The sequence below is a fragment of the Lissotriton vulgaris genome, chromosome 2_2 (genome assembly GCF_964263255.1).
Source record: "Lissotriton vulgaris chromosome 2_2, aLisVul1.2, whole genome shotgun sequence".
In the NCBI taxonomy this organism is placed as follows: Eukaryota; Metazoa; Chordata; class Amphibia; order Caudata; family Salamandridae; genus Lissotriton; species Lissotriton vulgaris.
Window position 1 is genome coordinate 291,093,760 of NC_141688.1, and position 20,847 is coordinate 291,114,606.

Consider the following 20,847-nt stretch of genomic DNA (forward strand, 5'->3'; position numbering starts at 1 on the left):
TTCTTTTTAATGTCCATCACCTCATCGCTAAAAGGCGTGTTATAAAAAGTGCGACTCTTTCCTATTCTACACGCCTTGCAGACAGCACATTTAATAAAGCCCTTACTTTTTCCCAACCAATTATCATCAGAAACTTCAGGGCTGCTACTCACCAACATATCGCTCATAGATCTAGCCCGACTATATGTTATGGCTGGTCTATTGGATAGGATCCCCCCAATAACCGGATCACCCTTGATGACCTGCCAGTTCTTGCGTATTATGTTGTGAATTTGCTTGTGCTGCCGGCTATAGGCAGTTATGAATCTAGGTTGACCTGACTCCTTGTCCTCTGGTCCCTGTGTTAGTTCAACTTCGGCAATGATTTCTTTCCCAGAGGTTTTGTTGGCACGTCTCATGGCACCCTCCACCATTTCTCTCGAGTACCCCCTTTCCACAAATCTCTCCCTGCTCGCATTCTGGGCTCTCACACAGTTCTCCCCCGTACTACAAATCCTCCTGATCCTTAGCATCTCCCCATAGGGGATACTACGAATCAGGTGGGCTGGGTGATGGCTAGTGGCGTGCAAAACCGTATTGCCTGCTGTCTCTTTACGGTGCAGGTCCGTTACTATGTGGCTGTTGGCAATGCTAACCTCCACATCCAGGAAGGTGACTTTAGAGCTACTAATCTGACCAGTGAATCTTAAGTTCAAATCATTTTGGTTGATGTCTGAAATGAACTTAGATGCCTCTTCTTCTGACCCCCTCCATATAATGAAGAGGTCATCTATAAACCTATACCAGGCTATGATGTTGTTGGCCATAATACTCTTATAGGTTCCACCAAGGACCTGCTCCTCCCAAAGCCCTATGTGCAGGCATGCATAACTTGGGGAGAAGCAGGCCCCCATCGCAACTCCCCTTAGTTGTTGAAACACCTGCTTTTGAAACAGGAAGAAGTTGCTTTTCAGGCAGATCTCTGTCATCTCACTGATCATGTTATTGTGTTGTAGCATGTGGGCCGGACTTCTCTCCAAAAAATGTTTTACCGCCCGCAAGCCATCATCATGGTTTATACTTGTGTACAAGGAAGTTACATCAAGTGTCAACAATAAGTAGATTTCCTGCCACTCGACCGATCTAATCTTGTCCAAAAAATCCCCAGTATCCCTGATGTACGAGGGGAGAGCTCTGACATGCTCCTGCAGGAAATGATCAATATAACGGGAGGTATTCTCAAATGTACTCTGTCTGGCCGAGATTATAGGCCTACCCGGTGGTTTGGATATATTCTTGTGGACTTTTGGGATCATATAAAAAACAGGGATTACAGGATGGTTAGATTTAAGAAACTTCTGTTCATCCCCACTCAATAACCCCATGCCCTTCCAAGTATATAATTTGGTATGGAAAGCCTCCCAAGCCAATATTGCTGTTTTCCAATCGCTCCTGCAATAGCAATTTCTATCATTCAATTGCAACAAAGCCTCCTCCATATACATTTCTTTAGGCCAAAGGACAATATTGCCCCCCTTATCTGACTGTTTGACAATCACTTTGTTGTCCCCCTGCAATTTCTTCATAAGGCTGCCATAAGCATTATTGCATTTTTTACTTTTCACATCTTGCGCTATGGATGCCTGGTGCAGTTTCTTCAAGTCAGATGTTACCAGATTGTTAAAAACCTCTATATTATCAAATGTTAACACTGGATTAAAAGTCGATTTGGCCTTGAAACTTGTTGCCGCTGGAGCATTTGTTATTAGTTGCTGTTCCATACCAATCTCCTCCAAAGTGCCCCCTTCTCTATTGAGTTCCACCAAATCCACATATAGGCCCACTTCCCCTGCCAGACAAGGGGCTGGGTCCGAAGCAATCCTATTACCAGCCTGTGGTGCTGTGCGCGCTTTCATTTTATTCATTAAGAACAGCTTTTTCAATTTCAGTTTCCTGATATATTTAAAAAAATCCATTCTAGTGCGCGCATAATCAAAAGTGTATGGTGGGCAATATGTCAAACCCAGCGATAAAGTCTTAGTCTCACTGGTACTTAAATGGATGTTTGAAAGGTTAATAACGGAAAGTTGGTTGCTTACTTGCGTGTTCACTGGCGGTCCCATCGTTTGCGTACCCGGCCCCTCACGGGAGGCTTCCCTGTGCCGGTTTGCTGCCCGACTTCTCCTCCGCCACTTGCGTTTGAGGTTGTGCCTTTGTTTGTTTTGGCACCTCTCACCAATCTTTCTCTTACAAAAGATACTCGGACACCTTCCTTCTGCAAAAAGTGATTTATTGCGGCAAAAAACAACGCGTTTCGGCGGTTAAGCCTTGATCACTTTTGAGAGTCTCGATGCACACGATCAAATTTAAATCCATTGGTGTAAAATAAATCATAAACATAAACATAGGACTATTTACTGGTGCTGTATACAAGTTGGTAATTGTATCGGCCGTTTTGTAATGTGCAAAAACGTTGCGACCACCTATCTGCAATTCATTTATACACACATTTAAATGCAATTGTAACTCGAGCTATATCACATGCTCATAAATCATGATTATATAAACAAGAGGTGTACTTTTCCGTACCAAATATTTGGTCACATTCATCTATTGAATTAGGAAGATCTTGCCCATGTGGGCTTACCATTGTAAATACAATGTGATAAGAATAAGACATACAGATGGTATAACTTTCAAAAGGCAGTACATTTAAAATTCATACCCACTGGGGCATTACTGCGCTAAATTGCCACGAGTATCAAGCAATGGACTTTTGAACTTCATAATGTGTGCTTTATAATAACTATGAATTAAGCATAACACAAGTATACCACGTGAGAGGTAATACGATGGTAATGACGTCGTATGTTTCCAATTGGTTGTGAATTAGGATTAGCCCACTAGGGCGAGACTTCTATTCATCTGTTTGAATATGAGTATGAATTTTAAATGGACTGCCTTTTGAAAGTTATACCATCTGTATGTCTTATCACATTGTATTTACAATGGTAAGCCCACATGGGCAAGATCTTCCTAATTCAATAGATGAATGTGACCAAAAATTTGGTACGGAAAAGTACACCTCTTGTTTATATAATCATGATTTATGAGCATGTGATATAGCTCGAGTTACAATTGCATTTAAAAACGTGATCAAGGCTTAACCACCGAAACGCGTTGTTTTTTGCCACAATAAATCACTTTTTGCAGAAGGAAGGTGTCCGAGTATCTTTTGTACGAGAAAGATTGGTGAGAGGACGTTTTGGGACTTCCGGTGTCCCTGCTCGGACCGCCCGATGGCAGCGTTCCAATCATACCGGAGATCGATGGGAGAATATATATATATATATATCTATATTCACAGAAAAAACCATAGGTTATAGTCGATATATAGTTAGGAATTTGCATTTACAAAACCTTGAAAATTCAATGAAAAAACCATTGGTTATAGAACATATATAGTTAGGAATTTGCATTTACAAAACCTTATTTTACTCGCATAAAACCATTGAAATTCCATATATAGTTATAAGCGCTAACTATATATCGCGCACCCGCAATCCACTGCTGATGATGTCACATATTACATCATTCATGACATGGTTAGTGACATCACTGATGACATCACTGATGACATCTCAAATGACATCACTGATGACATCACTGTTAACATCTCATTTGACATGACTGATCACATCACTGATGATATCATTCATGTGATAATACCATGAACCTCTTCAGACTCTAATATAACCTTAGATACAATCAGTGTAAACAGACAGTCACAGACTGTCACTCATCCATGGAGTTACTCACACACCTCGTCAGTTATGCCAAAAATCAATCACACCTCCATTTTCTCAACTATACAGTTATACACACCTTACTTATTCAAACATATACTAACACATATTTACTTTACTCTCTTATACAATCTCTGATACATGTTCACAATGATCCATACAGCCACTCACACATTCACTGGCTCTTATGCACAGTTATTTATAGATGTCAACTCTCACATGTACTGTGTTTTACATATGTACTTACTTTGACATGTAGCACTGAGATATCCATTCACTCACCAATACACTCATGCACAGTCAACCGCCCATACAGCTGTTTGCACATGCACTTTTGAATCTATACATATAGTGAATCAACTACTCACACATCTATGTACAGAGTCACACACCTCCCAGTCACCCATACACACACACTCAGTTTCCCATACAAATACTTGGACAACCAATCAATAACCCATACAGTTACTCATATAGCTACTGATCAACATATGCAGCAGTTTGTAGAACAACAGATATAATGATGCACAAATTAAAACAGTTTAGTCACTAACCCATGCACTCAGTGAGACATATTTAATCACTCACTCAATCAGTCAGTCATGCACCTAGTAAATCCTTCATCCAGACACTTATATATCCACTCATTCTTCAATATGTAAAACATATTTTAACTTTACAAAAACATACAGTCACTGGATGTTGTAATCAGTGATGTCATCAGTGATGTCATTTGAGATGTCATCAGTGATGTCATCAGTGATGTCACTAACCATGTCATGAATGATGTAATATGTGACATCATCAGCAGTGGATTGCGGGTGCGCGATATATAGTTAGCGCTTATAACTATATATGGAATTTCAATGGTTTTATGCGAGTAAAATAAGGTTTTGTAAATGCAAATTCCTAACTATATATGTTCTATAACCAATGGTTTTTTCATTGAATTTTCAAGGTTTTGTAAATGCAAATTCCTAACTATATATCGACTATAACCTATGGTTTTTTCTGTGAATTTCAATGGTTTTTTAATAGCAAATATCAAAAGCTGTCAAATGTCAAGTACGTGATAGGTAAAAACGTTTCGTATTTATGCACGCTGATGTGCTTTGAACGCTGCCCCCCCCACTCCCCTCTTTTCTCTTAGTAGTACTCTCTCTTTGCAGATAGTGAACGGTAGTTAACGCAGACCTTTACCCCTGTTGTAATCCGTCGTACCTGCTTGTCTCTCCATTTGATTGATTATTATCCAAGCATTTACTGTTTTACAATTGGATCTCTTTGGATCATTCTCTATTTACAAACAAGCACAAAGTCGCAATACTCTGTTTAGTCTTTGCAGATAGTGAAAAATCGTGTAAAAAAATAAAAGTAATCGAGCAAAATTAGTAGACCACTAATTCGATCTCTTTTTGACCTCGGTAAAATACAAACATTAGGAACAACACTTCATGAGAAATACGAAAATAGTGAAATGAACTGAGCTCCACACCATGAGGGCTGCAAGACAGCTCGACTCCGCCACCCACACCGCCCAAAATAACGACAAACCCTATGCAAATATTATAAATATACACAACACACCAGCAAAGAAACAGAGTAAAACATTTTATTAAATAACTATTTACATAACTACTTTATACTTTTTATTGCCCGATCCGGCTAGCTCAATCGATCGAGCATGAAACTCATGCACTGATAGCAAGCGTTGAGAGTTTGTAGAACGATGGCTTCAGATTTTCCACATACGGTGTAGTGGCGCGAACTGGCAGGGGGCGTTTGGATTCTACCCCTTCCCCAAATAAAATTTTCATACGTGAATGTTCGTTCATGCTTTTTGTCCCTGAGTTGCTTCCATGTCACTGCCTTACACAAATGGCATAAGTCCTGGTTGTTGAGTGCCATACTTCAGAGTTCTAAGCAGCTCTTGTAACACTGTTTAAACCTTATTTGCACCTGCTGCAGCTTCACTATTCAAAGTAAGTGGGGTCCATTTGTGGACCTGACTGCATTGGAAAACAATGTGATACAGTGCCTCCCTAAACCGCTTGACGGAGGCCCCCGAGGGGCGGTGAGATGGCGCGGACTGAGAGGGGGCGCTTGGCTCCTGCCCCCTCCCCAAGTAGTGTTGCCCTGGTGAGGCCTGAGATCGCCCCCGGCATAGGCGGCCGGCTCCCGGGGTCCGGCGGAATTTTTTCCCTTTTGAAGAATCTTCCATTCTGGACCTTGTCCCACAATCCGTTTGACCTGAAGACACGCTGTCGTGGGGCGCCCCTTTACCGTTTTAGTTGCCATTCCGCCCGCTTTTGGTACTCTGTGCCTCTTCCGCCATTCAGCTGTTTACCGCCCGCTCTTGCGACTACAACGTCTCGCTCACCATGTAGTTGAGTGGCTCCCGCTCTTAAGATTTAACCGAACTTTTTGGACTGCTGAAAGCGGTTGTATTCCGACCGCTGGTTGGTGGAGACATTTTGACTATATTCTGGACCTGCATTGTCGCGTAATGCGTCATATGACGCGACGCGTTAGCGCACCCGGAAGTGCTCCGGTGCGCAAGGCGCAGCTTCCCGGAAACGGCGCGTAACGTAAGCATAACAGGTCATGTGACTTGTTAATAAAACTTTTCATTGGTTCATTTTACTTTTCTTTTCCTAATGATGTAAGACTAGGTCATGTGACCTACAAATAACACTTTTCATTGGATTAAAACATTTTTTTTCCCAAACGATGAAAGCCCCACCTTGTTTCTGGATGTTTCAGACTGAAGCTGGCGTCACCATGAGAGCACCACCATCTCGTAGCTCCGTCGTGGCCATTCCGCAAGCAATCATGGCAGCCGCTCCCCACCGGAAGCCTGCGGGAGTCGACGGCCCCCAAGACTTTTGTACAATCTTCAAGGCTGAGGGGACGCTTTCGAGAATGGAACCCAAGCCCTGGCAGACAAGCGTCCGAGTTCCAAGGTGTCCCAGGGCCATTTTACTGGACCAGGCCCAAATCCGAAGAGCCGGCCGCCATTTTAAGAGTCCTGTGGAAGCCGCCTATCGCTGCACCGCAAGAGTGGGAGCAACTCAACTACATGGTGAGCGAGACGCTGTAGCCGTAAGAGCGGGCGCTAAACAGCTGAATGGCGGAAAAGGCACAGTGTACCAAAAGCGGGCGGAATGGCGACTGAAACGATAAAGGGGCGCCCCACTACAGCAGACAAGCCTCCGCCATGTGCTTCAAAACTGCATATGTATCTCGTGATATCAAGGTTGAGCAACCAGTACACAACAAGCAGTTACGAGTCCCATTTACACCGGCACCATTTTGGGCGCGGCCGGGCAGGTCCAGGATCTACTGAAACATAACAAATGAGGCTGACGACTCTGAAGCAGTTGACGAACAGCAGGACATAGCAAATAAACATGAACTCTCTAAAGCTGTTAACTCACTGCAGGACAAAACAAGTAAACCTGAAACCTCTGGAATAATTGTCGCTCAAAAGAACAACACACAAAACTCTGTAGAGCCTGAAGAAAAAAAAACAGAAGGGCACTGTAGTTTCAGAGACACTTAACACTAATGACTAAACAAAGATATCGTCTGTTTATGAAGCAGTTATCATCTTCACAGAATTGACAAAGAAGTGTACAGACACCAATGCTATTAAGAAACACAAGGAAATCCTAACGCATCAGCATTCTCGGAAGAGGTTGACACAGATAACATCTTAAGGAACGAAGAAAGACCTTTTCACTCTTGACACCCCAGGTGCTGTGTATGTTGCACTATAGTGCTGCATCGAGAAAACAGACAACCCTATTGATGTGGATTTTTCATTATTGATTATTGTAAAGAAATGGCGACTCCCCCCTTTAGCAGATTAGCTAAATGTTTGCGTAATTTAGGCATAAAAGTTATATTATTGTTGTTGTTGTTGTTATCGTTATAGTTCTGGTTAATTTCAAAAAATGGTTAAATATATTTACAGTTTTTGTTGCGTTCGTTATATTTAAAAGTTAATAAAGTTTTAAAATCTAACTTTGTTGGAGTACTATATATCTTTACAAAATCGGGTGAATGGGGCCTTGAATCGGGTTATTGTCATGTGTGGGCTTTGCAAGTGTACTGCTACAAGATCGGACATTTTAAACTCAAATGCACGTTCTTTTTCTTACCTTTCCGAAGCATGGAGCGCAATAGCAGGCAAAGAAAGGGTGATGCACGTGTTGAACACTGCCTGGCCTGGCAAGTTGCTGGCAGTGCCCCCCCGCCCGCTCCTGAAAGAGGGCACACACACACCGCCGCCCCGAGTACTTCACAAATCTTTAAAAGACCATGCGCTTGTTCATGAGGCTTAAATGGTTTATCACCCCTTCTAGAACCCCTGCATCGACCCTCTGACGTTTCCTGGAAGAATTAGCACGTAACACAATACCAAGCCCTGTCAGCTGAAACCCCCGAGAAATCATGGGGCATATTATCAAGGGGGTTTATTTCCGCTTTTTTGGCTTTAAAAGCCAAAAAAAAAAGAGATAAAATTATCTCCCTATTACCAAGCTGTCGCTAACACCAGTTAATGACAGCTAAAAGGAGATAGCGACCATCTTGGGCCCCGCTTTGCATATCAGTGATATTTATCACTAATGACATGCAAAGTGGGCGTGCCAAGATTTTAGCGACTGGAAACAGTCCCTAACCATCGCTATCTCCTATTTCCAACTTTTGGAGATATTCGCGCTAAGCGCGAATATCTCCAAAACCTAACACCTGCCCTGAGCAGTTTTAGCCATGTTATCCAATGGGAATTGGATAACATGGCTAAGAGCATTTGCTGGATAATGCATGAATATCGCTGACTTTTCAACGATATTCATGCATTGCGCCCGTTTTTTATCGCATTTGCGATAAACCTTGCTAATAGCAAGGTTTATGTGCGATAAAATTCGCCGATGTGCGGCGATAATTTTTGTCTCTAAACAAGTTAGAGATAAAAATTATCGCTAGTTGTTGGTAATATGCCCCCGGGTTTTTCATTGCTGGAATCGGGAAGCGAAAGACTAGCACTGAAATCAGTAGTCTCACGCCTGAATCGGGAGGGTTGGCATGTCTGGATACTCTACAGCTGGGGCCATAAACTACATCCGCAGGGCTAGGTGATAGCCTGGGTCCGGCCTGGACAATCGGACACAGAGGAAGAGGAGTGTCAGAGGGTGCGTTAGTGAATAGGGTGAAAGGGAGGTGTCGGGCGGGCACAAGGTGTGATTCTCAGAGAAGAGCAGCGCAGATGGGGGGAAGTATATGGCCCATGCATGAGAGAGAGAGCGGGGGTGACCAGTGCGTGGGGGAGATGCTTGCGAGGGTGGGGAGCCGTGCTGAGAATCGACGGCGTGCAGAGAGTGGCCCTGGTCAAGGCATCTAAAATGGCTGCCGTGCACGACAAAATTGTGGCATTGGACAAAAACGCAAGATGGCGCAGACAATGTTTATCAATAAGGATTCATTTATAACAAAATATTATATCGCAGTGACAAAATGGTGGTCAACACTTCCTGATTTCCATCGAATCGAACGTTAACAAACGTCACGCAGCAAAAAAAAAAAAAAGCTCACGCACAGAGCAGTTTTTAGACATGTTATCCAATGGAAGGTGGATAACATGGCTAAGAGCATTTGCTGGATAATGCATGAATATCGCTGACTTTTCAGCGATATTCATGCATTGTGGCCGATGTGCGGCGATAATTTTTGTCTCTAAACAATTAAAACGAAGCACAAAATGGCGAATTCCCGTTTCGCTACCAGTTTGCGGCCCAGTTCGCGGCCCGTGAAGCGCTTCTACCGTGAAAAATCATTTTTTTTTATTTTCCCCACGGGACCCTTTAATAACCCCAACAACATTCCTATGGGTTAAGAGGGGTATACCTTGCCCCCTTTCAATAAATTCCCCCTTCGTTTTTCACCTCTTCTTCTCTCTCGATCCTACCGAGAGATAAGATGGCGGCCGCTCCGGACTGTTTAGAATGTTGACAGACACCAGAGAGCCAATCAGCTTTCTGCGCGCAAAGTTCCGTTTCGCGAAAAGTAAGCGGACCGGAGCGCAGCCCGGAGCGCTGTTACAGATATATATCTTGTTTTGAACGTTAATTTCTCAAAAACTACTGGAGCACATATATTGAGACCTAGCAAAGGCACATCGGGCTAACAGTCCCTACAATTTGCCAAGTTTCGTGCAAATCCATTCAGCCGTTCGAGCTAAAAGTGAGTCCAACCGCCCTATGGAAAACTCAATGTTAAAAACGCGTTTTGGGACCCCCCTTTTTTCTCAACCCCCCCTTGACGAAACCCCCCCAAATTTATAGGGGCTGCTCAGAAACAAAATGTGCCATTGTCCTGAAAATTTCAGCCCATTCCGTCCACAAACGCCAAAGTTATTAGACATAGAATTTTCAAAAATCCCATAGGGAATTAATCCTAACTATATATACCTACTGGCGATAGCCAGTAGGTAATATATATATATATAGATATATATATATATATATATATATATCTATATCTATATATATATTTTATATATATATATATATATCTATATATATATATATAAATATATATATATATATTACCTACTGGCTATCGCCAGTAGGTATATATAGTTAGGATTAATTCCCTATGGGATTTCTGAAAATTCTATGTCTAATAACTTTGGCGTTTGTGGACGGAATCGGCTGAAATTTTCAGGAAAATGGCACATTTTGTTTCTGAGCAGCCCCTAAAAATTTGGTGGGGTTTCGTCAAGGGGGGGCTGAGAAAAAAGGGGGGTCCCAAAACGCGTTTTTTACATTGAGTTTTCCATAGGGCGGTTGGACTCACTTTTAGCTCGAACGGCTGAATGGATTTGCACGAAACTTGGCAAAATTGTAGGGACTGTTAGCCCGATGTGCCTTTGCTAGGTCTCAATATATGTGCTTCAGTGGATTTTGAGAAATTAACGTTTAAATCAAGATATATATCTGTAACAGCGCTCCGGGCAGCGATCCGGTTCGCTTACTTTTCGCGTTTCGGAACTTTGCGCGCAGAAAGCTGATTGGCTCTCCGGTGTCTGTCAACATTCTAAACAGTCCGGAGCGGCCACCATCTTGTCTCTCGGTAGGATCGAGAGAGAAGAAGAGGTGAAAAACGAAAGGGGAATTTAATGAAAGGGGGCAAGGTATCCCCCTCTTGACCCCCTAGGACTGTTGTTGGGGTTATTAAAGGGTCCCGTGGGGAAAAGAAAAAAAAAATGATTTTTCACGGTAGAAGCGCTTCACGGGCCACGAACTGGGCCGCAAACTGGTAGCGAAACGGGAATTCGCCATTTTGTGCTTCGTTAATTAAATTATTAGGTATAAGGGGGTGCGGGAGACGTATCCTAATCCCCTATGTTTCCTGAGGGTGGCTGAGGAGGCTGATATATGTTGATACATCTCTTCCAGCGGCTGTGCGTGAGCTTTTTTTTTTTTTGCTGCGTGACAGTCCGGAGCGGCCGCCATCTTGTCTCTCGGTAGGATCGTTAGAGAAGAAGAGGTGAAAAACGAAAGGGGAATTTAATGAAAGGGGGCAAGGTATCCCCCTCTTGACCCCCTAGGAATGTTGTTGGGGTTATTAAAGGGTCCCGTGGGGAAAAGAAAAAAAAAATGATTTTTCACGGTAGAAGCGCTTCACGGGCCGCGAACTGGGCCGCAAACTGGTAGCGAAACGGGAATTCGCCATTTTGTGCTTCGTTTTAATTGTTTAGAGACAAAAATTATCGCCGCACATCGGCCACAATGCATGAATATCGTTGAAAAGTCAGCGATATTCATGCATTATCCAGCAAATGCTCTTAGCCGTGTTATCCACCTTCCATTGGATAACATGGTTAAAAACTGCTCTGTGCGTGAGCTTTTTTTTTTTTGCTGCGTGACGTTTGTTAACGTTCGATTCGATGGAAATCAGGAAGTGTGTACCACCATTTTGTCACTGCGAGTAAATATTTTGTTATAAATGAATCCTTATTGAAAAACATTGTCTGCGCCATCTTGCCTTTTTGTCCAATGCCACAATTTTGTCGTGCACGGCAGCCATTTTAGATGCCTTGACCAGGCCCACTCTCTGCACGCCGCCGATCCTCAGCATGGCTCCCCACCCTCGCAAGCATCTCCCCCACGCACTGGTCATCCCCGCTCTCTCTCTCATGCATGGGCCATATACTTCCCCCCATCTGCGCTGCTCTTCTCTGAGAATCACACCCTGTGCCCTCCCGACACCTCTCTTTCACCCTATTCACTACCGCACCCTCTGACACTCCTCTTCCTCATGTCCGATTGTCCAGGCCGGACCTAGGCTATCACCTACCCCTGCGGATGTAGTTTATGGCCCCAGCTGTAGAGAATTCAGACATGCCAACCCTCCCGATTCAGGCGTGTGACTACTGATTTCAGTGCTAGTCTCCCGCCTCCCGATTTCTGCAAGCAAAAACCCGGGGGCATATTACGAACAACTAGCGATAATTTTTGTCTCTAAGTTGTTTAGAGACAAAAATTATCGCCGCACATCGGCGATTTTTATCGCAGATAAACCTTGCTATTATCGCAGAAAAGTCAGCGATATTCATGTATTATCGAGCAAATGCTCTTAGCCATGTTATCCACCTCCCATTGGATAACATGGCTAAGAACTGCTCAGGGCAGGTGTTAGATTTTGGAGATATTCGCGCTTAGCGCGAATATCTCCAAAAGTTGGTAATAGAAGATAGCGATGTTAGGGACTGTTTCCAGTCGCTAACATCTTGGCACGCCACTTTGCATGTCATTAGTGATAAGTATCACTGACATGCAAAGCGGGGCCCAAGATGGTCGCTATCTCCTTTTAGCTGTCACTAACTGGTGTTAGCGACAGCTTGGTAATAGGGAGATATTTTTATCTCCGCTTTCTTGGCTTTTAAAGCCAAAAAAGCGGAGATAAACCCCCTTGATAATATGCCCCACGATTCCTTGGGGGTTTCAGCTGACAGGGCTTGGTATTGTGTTATATGGTAATTTTTCCAGGAAATGTCAGAGGGTCGATGCAGGGGTTCTAGAAGAGGTGATAAACCATTTAAGCCTCATGAACAAGCGCATGGTCTTTTAAAGATTTGTGAAGTACTCGGGGCGGCGGTGTGTGTGTGTCCTCTTTCAGGAGCGGGCGGGGGGGGGGGGGCACTGCCAGCAACTTGCCAGGTCAGGTAGTGTTCAACACGTGCATCACCCTTTCTCTGCCTGCTATTGCGCTCCATGCTTTGGAAAGGTAAGAAAAAGAACGTGCATTTGAGTTTGAAATGTCCGATCCTGCAGCAGCACACTTCCAAAGCCCACACATGACAATAACCCGATTCAAGGCCCCATTCACCCGTTTTTAAAAAAATAGATAACACTCCAACAAAGTAAGATTATAAAACTTTATTAACTATTAACTATAACGAACGGAACAAAAACTAAAAACATTTAAACATTTTTCAACACAAAAAGCAACAATGGTTAGAAGCTGTCTTTTGTGCGAATAGTCCCAAGGCAGCACAACGTGCAGAGTTCTGGACGGCACCCAGGTGATGTCGCCTGGGTGCCGCACTGGTTTTGGGATCCTACAATGCAGCACAGAAAAACAGCGTGGGGCGTCCCGGGTGGTGCGGGGGGAGGCCTCGTCAGTAGCGGTCTGTTGTGCGAATAGTCCCAAGGCAGCAGAACGCGTTGAGATGTTGATGGGACTGTGTCCAGTGTCACATGGCTGATACAACATGTACGACAGGCACCCAGGTGATGTCCAGTAAACTGCCGCACTGGTTTTGGTATCCTACAATGCTGCTCCGAAAATTGGCGTGCGGCGGCCCGGGGGTGGGGGAGGCGGCGTGAACGGGCCTCCCCAGGTGGCGGCCATCTAGCTGAGTTGCGCTCGCTCTTGCGGCTACAGCGTCTCGCTCACCATGTTGTTGAGTTGCTTCCACTCTTGCAGTGCAGCGATAGGCGGCTGCCACATGGCTCTTAAAATGGCGGACGGCTCCTCGGTTTTGGGCCTGGTCCACTGAAATGGCCCTGGGACACCTTGGAACTCGGACGCTTGCCTGCTAGGGCTTGGGCTCCATTCTCGAAAAGCGTCCCCTCAGCCGTGAAGATTTACAAAAATCTTGGGGGCCCCCGACTCCCGCAGGCTTCCGGTGGGGAGCGGCTGCCATGATTGCTCGCGGAATGACCACGACGGAGCCACGAGATGGTGGTGCTCTCATGCTGACGCCAGCTTCAGTCTGAATGATCCAGAAACAAGGTGGGGCTTTCATCGTTTGGGAAAAAAAAATGTTCTAAACCAATGAAAAGTGTTATTTTTAGGTCATATGACCAAGCCTTCCAATTTTAGGAAACCAAAAGTAAAATGAACCAATGAAAAGTTTTATAAACAAGTCACATGACCTGTTATGCGGCATAGGGCTACAAAAAGCGTAGAAAATCCGTTGGCACGTGAGGCGGCGTCAGTAGCGTACCGATGTGCGAATAGGCCGAAGGCAGCACAACGCGCCGAGATCCGGATGGCACCGAGGTGGTGTCCAGCAAATTGCCGCACTGGTGTGGCCATCCTACAATGCTGCGCCGAAAGACGGCGTGTCCAGCTGAGTTGCGGTCACTGTTGCGGTACAGTGACTCGAACGCGCCGAGATCCGGATGGCACCGAGGTGGTGTCCAGCAAATTGCCGCACTGGTGTGGCCATCCTACAATGCTGCGCCGACAGACGCGTGTCCAGCTGAATTGCGGTCACTGTTGCGGTACAGTGACTCGAACGCGCCGAGATCCGGATGGCACCGAGGTGGTGTCCAGCAAATTGCCGCACTGGTGTGGCCACCCTACAATGCTGCGCCGAAAGACGGCGTGTCCAGCTGAGTTGCGGTCACTGTTGCGGTACAGTGAGTCGAACGCGCCGAGATCTGGATGGCCCCGATGTTGTGTCCAGCAAGTTGCCGCACTGGTGTGGCCATCCTACAATGCTGCGCCGAAAGTCGGCGTGGGGTGCCCCGTTGGCTTATGAGGTGATGTCAGTAGTGGACCGATGTGTGAATAGGTCGGAACCAGCACAAGGCGCCAAGATCCGAATGGCAAGTCCTGGATGTTGAGTGCCTCAGTTGAGAGTTCTGAGCAGTGCTTGTAAGACTATCTGAAGTTTATTATAAGAATCAGAGTAAGTTGAAGACTGTCTGAAGCTTATTTGCACCTTTTGCAGCTTCACTATTGCCCAAGGTGGTGTCCAGTGGAACTTTTTTCCTTTTCCTTTCTGCTTCTTTTCCTACAATCCGTTTCATCTGAAGACACGACCAGGTCCCTGAATGTGTGTAGGGGGACGCTATTGAGTGAATGAAAATGGCGGCTTGACACAAAGCTGACTCAAGCGTTACTGTTGATGCTATACAGACAAAAATTGGTTTTCAGTTTGTACATTCTTCAGGTTTTTTTTTTCCATCCAAGTCTGATTGAGAGTTTGTAGAAAAATGGCTTCAGATTTTCCACATACTACTCTTCAACATTCTTCCTAAATGTAACAATGTGAAACTCACTAGGAGAACGGCTGTTTCTGTTTCCTTTCAAAATGCTGCCAACAATATTTTCTGAATGGAAGACACCATCTTGTAGCATAAAGGGCCGAAAGGGGTTCTGGTCTGGCCGATGGTTGGTGGAGACATTTTGACTATATCTTGGACCTGCCCGGCCTCGCCCAAAATGGCGCCGGTATAAATGGGACTCGTAACTCCTTGCCCGCAAATGTATATCTAGAAAATGTTATTGTAAGTGGCCCTGTCCTATTTTAATTACAAAATGTATGTCCACCGATTCCGCAACTGTTAGACACCTTAGTTCTTGCAACCTAATGGCCCGCTCGTTACGTTCCTCTACAGTGTAAATGTCTCCTCATCATATACGATTTCAGTTTGCTCCGTGGCCGGCCCACGTGGTTATAGGCCCGTATTTGTATACTGACATTTTCACAATAAAGGTTTTTAAAACAAAACACGGTAGTAGTATTTACATTGGTAAAGTTTTTACTTTTAGTCACTGTTTTCGAATCAGTAAAAGGCAAGTGAAATAAAGCAGTCCAATTACATGACGGATAAAAGGTATAATATGTAGGAACGCAGTAAAGATAAATGGTCAAGGGCAGTTGTGTTTTTCATGTCTGCAACATAAAGTGATCGATAAGAATCTGATAATCAGGCGTATCGGCGACTAAGACAGCAGGCCGAATCTCTTTTACTCAACGGTTCCGTCATGGAAGGAAGAAACGCCCTTTTTCTCGAAAAAGGAATATATTTTACTTGCAAGACAGTTGTAAATTTTCCGGGAAAGTACATTAGCCTGGAATATTATAACATATGTTTGAAAAAAAAATATTGTTCGAAAACAATAAAAAGCGTAATTTTTAGGTCATATGACCAAGCTTTTCATCATTAAATTAACAAAAGTAAAATGAACCAATGAAAAGTTTTATTAACAAGTCACATGACCTGTTATGCTTACGTTACGCGCTGCGCGCCGCGCCTCGGATCACTTCCGGGTGCGCTAACACGGCGTGTCATATAACGCATTACGCGACAATGTAGGTCAAGAATATAGTCAAAATGTCTCCACCAACCAGCGTTCAGAACACAACCCCTTTCAGCAGTCCAAAAAGTTCTGTTAAATGACAACAGAGGGGACAGGCAACAAGAACCATCAGTCAAAGAGGAGAGGGCAAGTTCTTCTCTTCCGGGTCATGTTGGGGCGCTACCGGAACTGATCGAATTGGTAGTCTACAGTGTTTCTGGATGTTTCAGACTAAAGCTGGCGTCAGCATGAGACCACTACCATCTCGTAGCTCCGTCGTGGCCATTCCACGAGCAATCATGGCAGCTGCTCCCCACCAGAAGCCTGCGGGAGTCGGAGGCCCCCAAGACTTTTGTAGAATCTTCACGGCTGAGGGGACGCTTTTCGAGAATGGGACCCAAGCCCTATCAGGGAAGCGTCCGAGTTCCAAGGTGTCCCAGGGCCATTTTAGTGGACCAGGCCCAAAACCGAAGAGCCGGCCGCCATTTTGAGAGTCCTGTGGCAGCCGCCTATCGCTGCACCGCAAGAGCGGGAGCAACTCAACTACATGATGAGCGAGACGCTGTAGTCGCAAGAGCGGGCGGTAAACAGCTGAATGGCGGAAGAGGCACAGTGTAGCAAAAGCGGGCGGAATGGCAACTAAAACTGTAAAGGGGCGCCCCACTACAGCTTGTCTTCAGGTCAAACGGATTGTGGGACAAGGTCCAGAATTGAAGAGTCATCAAAAGGCAAAAAGTTCCGCCGGACCCCGGGAGCCGGCCGCCTATGTCGGGGGCGATCTCAGGCTACACCAGTGCTATAAGACTTGGGGAGGGTGTCGGAGCCAAGCGTCTTCTCCAGTCCATGGCCGTCACACCGCCCCTCAGGGGCCTCCGTCAAGCTGTTTAGGAAGCTAACATATCACATTGTTTTCTAATGCAGTCAGGTCCACAAACGACACTCACTTACTTTGAGAATAGTGAAGCTGCAGTAGGTGGAAATAAGCTTCAGACAGTATAACAAGCACTGCTCAGAACTCTTAACTATGGCACCCAACATCCAGAACTTATGCTATTTGAGAATGGCAGTGACATCGAAGCATCTCAGGGACCAAAACCATTAACGTACTTTCACGTATGAAAATCTTACTTGGGGAGGGGGCAGGAGCGAAGCGCCCCCTCCCAGTCAGCGCCACCACACCGTATGTTGAAAATTTGAAGCCATCGTTCTACAAAGTCAACCAAACTTGGATTGAAAAATCTAGAAAAATGTACAAACTGAAAACCAGTTTTGGTCTGCATAGCATCAGTAGCAACGCTTGAGTCAGCTTTGTGTCAAGCCGCCATTTTGATTCAACAAAGCACAGGCATTGAAAAAGGCTCAAATTCAGAACTCTAAACTATGGCACCCAACATCCAGGAGCTTGCCATCCGGATCTTGGAGCCTTGTGCTGCTTTTGATCTATTCACACATCGGTCCACTACTGATATCATCTTATAAACCAACATTATGTAAATAGTTTTTTAATAAAATGTTTTACCCTGTTTCTTTGCTGGTGTGTTGTCTATATTTTTAATATTTGCATAGGGTTTGTCGTTATTTTGTGCGGGATGGGTGATGGAGCCGAGCTGTCTTGCAGCCCTCATGGTGTGGAGCTCAGTTCATCTCACTATTTTCGTATTTCTCATGAAGGGTTGTTCCTAATATTTCTATTTTAGCGAGGTCAAAAAGAGATCCAATTAGTGGCCTACTGATTTTGCTCGATTACTTTTATTTTTTTTACACGATTTTTCACTATCTGCAAAGACTAAACAGAGTATTGCGACTTTGTGCTTGTTTGTAAATAGAGAATGATCCAAAGAGAACCAATTCTAAAACAGTAAATGCTTGGACAACAATCAATCAAATGGAGAGACAAGCAGGCACGACGGATTACAACGGGGGCAAAGGCTTGCGTTAACTACCGTTCACTGTCTGCAAAGAGAGAGTACTACTAAGACAAAAGAGGGGAGGGGGGGGGGTGCAGCGTTCAAAGCACATCAGCGTGCATAAATACGAAAATGTTTTTATCTATCACGTACTTGACATTTTAAAGCTTTTCATATTTGCTATTAAAAAACCAATGAAATTCACAGAAAAAACCATAGGTTATAGTGGATATATAGTTAGGAATTTGCATTTACAAAACCTTGAAAATTCAATGAAAAAACCATTGGTTTTAGGCCATATATAGTTAGGGATTTGCATTTACAAAACCTTATTTTACTCGCATAAAACCATTGAAATTCCATATATAGTTATAAGCGCTAACTATATATCGCGCACCCGCAATCCACTGCTGATGATGTCACATATTACATCATTCATGACATGGTTAGTGACATCACTGATGACATCACTGATGACATCTCAAATGACATCACTGATGACATCACTGAAAACATCTCATTTGACATGACTGATAACATCACTGATGATATCATTCATGTGATAATACGATGAACCTCTTCAGACTCTAATATAACCTTAGATACAATCAGTGTAAACAGACACTCACAGACTGTCACTCATCCATGGAGTTACTCACACACCTAGTCAGTCATGCAAAGAATCAATCACACCTCCATTTCCTCAACTATACAGTTATACAAAATTTACTTATTCAAACATATACTAACACATATTTACTCTATTATACAATCCCTGATACAAGTTCACAATGATCCATACAGCCACTCACACATTCACTGGCTCTTATGCACAGTTATTTATATATGTCAACTCTCACATGTACTGTGTTTTACATATGTACTTACTTTGACATGTAGCACTGAGATATCCATTCACTCTCCAATGCACTCATGCACACAGTCAACCGCCCATACAGCTGTTTCCACATGCACTTTTGAAACCATACATCTAGTGAATCAACTGCTCACACATCTATGCACAGAGTCATACACCTCCCAGCCACCTACACACACACTCAGTATCCCATACAAATACTTGGGCAACCAATCAATAACCCATATAGTTACTCATATAGCTACTTATCAACACATGCAACAGTTTACAGAACAACAGACATAATGATGCACAAATTAAGACAGTTTAGTCACTAACCCATGCACTCAGTGAGACACATTTAATCACTCACTCATACAGTCAGTCATGCACCTACTAAATCCTTCATCCAGACACTTATATATCCACTCATTCTTCAATATGTAAGAGATATTTTAAATTTACAGAAACATACAGTCACTGCATATTGTCATCAGTGATGTCATCAGTGATGTCATTTGAGATGTCATCAGTGATGTCATCAGTGATGTCACTAACCATGTCATGAATGATGTAATATGTGACATCATCAGCAGTGGATTGCGGGTGCGCGATATATAGTTAGCGCTTATAACTATATATGGAATTTCAATGGTTTTATGCGAGTAAAATAAGGTTTTGTAAATGCAAATCCCTAACTATATATGGCCTAAAACCAATGGTTTTTTCATTGAATATATATATATATATATTTCTTTGTATGTATTTTTGCAAATGTCATTTTGTATGTCCTTCAGAGACCGGTCCCGCTGTATATGTGTGTCTTAAATTTATTAGACAATACATTTGTGAAGGAACATAAGACTGGAAATAGAGTAATTGAATGTTCCCTAGTCTAAAATAAAAGTTATACATTAATTACTCCATACCTATCTCTTTTTGTATATGATAGGTTACCAGCATGAGAGCAGCGTCTGGACTGGTTAAGGGACATGCTAGTGCCGACGCTGGAAGACCGGAGAACACCGGGACCAGAAGACGTGCAGCTCTCAACAATGTAAGTGCATATTTTTAATTTGAATGTTTTTGAATGTACACTATATTGCCGACATGCAATACATAAACGTTTTAAAGTTAAACACTTTTGTTAGTGTTTATTTCATGCATGACAACTTTCCTGAGTCCGCACGGCACTTTTTTCACCCATTTGCCCGCCCCACCTCTTTCACTTGTCAGTAGCCACCATTGGTGCAATTGCAAGATTAATCGCAAGATTTCTCTGTATAACCAGCTGGAGCCTCTCCCACCTAGACTTAGGAGCCCCCCACCCCTTCAAAGACTGAAACTGAAGGAAGGCTGCTCTCTCCTAGTAACAGCTTGAGGTCCAGTGCAACTCTGCTCTGCTCTACCGTGATCCCCAGAGGGGGGTACTGTTCTGCTGAGATGTGGTCCACACATAACCACGAATGCTCCTGTGGTATCCATGCCTTAGGCATGTGCAAGCTGTGCACCTGCACAGGGCCGCCAAATCCCAGGGGCCGCCACACCAATATATATCCTTAATATAATAATCCTCTGAGGATGGATACATATTTGCGTGGCGGCCCCAGTGGCAGGGATTTGGCGGCCTTCGGCTCTGTTCCACTTCCAAACACCCTGAACCCCCCTCTTCACTGGCCTCCACGCCTCTTCC